The 2263-nt window shown below is 38.4% G+C and overlaps 1 non-coding gene across 1 annotated transcript; it reads left to right on the top strand.

Annotated features, from left to right (window-relative positions):
- Positions 1-1808: 1808 nt before the first annotated feature.
- On the top strand, positions 1809-1915 carry LOC121216487 (small nucleolar RNA R71). Its single transcript, XR_005912668.1, has one exon. It is a non-coding gene; the product is annotated as a small nucleolar RNA R71 (small nucleolar RNA).
- Positions 1916-2263: the final 348 nt, after the last annotated feature.

Here is a 2263-nt window from a genome sequence, read left to right as displayed (position 1 = left end):
ATTGACAAATTGGGTTGCACAAATTCTCTGACTTCCAATTTCAACGGTTCTAACCGTGTGGATTGAATAAGATTTCCCAGATTGGCTTCCATCAAAGCCATGTTTTCTTCACTTTCTTTATCCTCCAAAGGGTCAAGATCTAAGGTTACCTGGTCATAACTGAACACTCCTTTGTTGGATCGGGAAATTTCATCGCTTTAAGAATGTTAAAGGTTACCTGGTCATTTTGAACTCGCATGGTGAGTTATCCTTTCTACACATCAATTAACATTCTTCTTATGGATAAGAAAGGTCTCCCAAGGATGATGAACAGTTCCTTCTCTTCTTCAAAATCTAAGACACTGAAATTAGCAGAAAAAATAAATTTATCGACTTTTACCAAAACATCCTCGATCTTTCCTTTGGGATATGCTAAATATCGATCCGCTAGCTGAACCGTCACAGTTGTAGGTCTTACTTCACCTATCCCTAACATCTTGAAAATAGACTTAGGCATCAAGTTGATACTCGCTCCTAAGTCACACAAAGCTTTACAACAGAAAGATTCACCTATGTTACAGTGTCTAATAAAGCTTCCTTGGTCTTTCAATTTCGGTGGCAATTTGTTCTGCAGGAACGCACTGCACTCCTTTGTCAAGGCAACAGTCTCATACTCACTAAGTCTTGGACAGTATATCCTTCATAAACTTCACATAATTTGGCATTTGTTCTAAAGCCTCCACCAATGGAGTATTGATGTGTAACTACTTCAGAACATCCAAAAACTTCTGGAATATTGATGTGCAATCTTTGCGGATATGGAGGTGATGGAACTTTCGGTTGAACCGGACAAATTTTCTGAGTAGGTAAATCTACATCTAAAGAAGATGTTAAAATATCTGAATTTACTAAGTCGGTGTTTACCTTGTCAAACTTTGTAGATTTTGATTCCTTTGGTGTAGGAACTTCAACAGCTGGTTGATTCTTCTCAACGGGCTTATCTTCTACATCAATGAATCGGGGTTCTAGAATTTTAACACTTTGAATGCCACTGCCTTGATATGTTATTACCCAAATTTCATGGATTTTTAGTATCGCTCGGCAAGGTTCCTTGCAGTCTATTACGTAGCTCCATAACTAACTGACCCATTTGGTTTTCCAAATTTTTCAATGTTGCTGCTTGGCTTTGCATCAAAGTGTCATTCTTTTCCATGTATGCTTTCAACAAGTTCTCCAAACTATTTGATGCCTTAGCTTGAGGTGGTTTTGGAGCTTGCTGATTAAGCCCTTGAGATTGATTGGGTTTTTGCTACAATAAGTTGTTGTTCGGTCCATTTCCTTGGTTGCTCCAAGAAAAGTTAGGATGATTACGCCATGAAGGATTCTAAAAATTGGACTGGGTTCCTTGTCCACTCCTATTTTGATATTGGGTCCCCACATAGTACATTGACTCTGGATTTGATAGACAATTCTCAAAAGAATGACCTTTCCCATAGTAGACACAGGAAACTACTTCAAAAAAACTTGGTGGCTGAGCTGTAGAATTATTAGTACTATTAGCGGTTAACTATTTTATCATAGAGGAAATAGATGATACCTGAGCTGATAACGAAGTCAGAGTGTGAACTTCATGAGCTCTGGCTAAACGTTTTCCTGAAGCTATTCAATTTGTTGGCCATTGATAGTTATTACTCACGATCCTCTCGATGATCTCATAAGCCTCATTATAAGACTTAGACAAAATTGCACCATTCGCAGAAGCATCTACCACCAATCTTGTATTTACATTGAGACCATTATAGAATGTCTCCAACTGGATACAATGAGGAATCCCATGATAAAGACACTTATGAAGTAATTCCTTGAATCACTCCTAAGCCTCATACAAAGACTCATCATCCAATTGTTGGAAAGTTGTGATCTCATTCCTTAACTTAGCGTTTTTGCTAGGTGGGAAATACTTAACAAAAAATCTCTCTGCTAATTCTTGCCATGTAGATATGGAACTTGGTGGTAATGAATTGAGCCATGCTCATGCTCGATCTTGTAACGTGTACGGAAACAACTTCAACCTTAGTGCGTCTTCAGTCACACCGGTTATCTTGAATGAATCACTCACCTCTATAAACAACTGAAGGTCGAGATGTGGATCTTCCATGGGCATACCACTAAATTGGCCCACCATTTTTCGTATTTAAAACATCACTGGTTTCAATTCAAACTGGGTTGCCTCAATATATGGCCTTCTAATTCCTGGTTTTAGCTCACTGAAAAGTGGCACAGC

This window comes from Gossypium hirsutum, chromosome D04, assembly GCF_007990345.1.
Source record: "Gossypium hirsutum isolate 1008001.06 chromosome D04, Gossypium_hirsutum_v2.1, whole genome shotgun sequence".
In the NCBI taxonomy this organism is placed as follows: domain Eukaryota; kingdom Viridiplantae; phylum Streptophyta; class Magnoliopsida; order Malvales; family Malvaceae; genus Gossypium; species Gossypium hirsutum.
The sequence above is the reverse complement of the archived record's forward strand: the minus strand, read 5'-3'. Positions and strand labels throughout refer to the sequence as shown.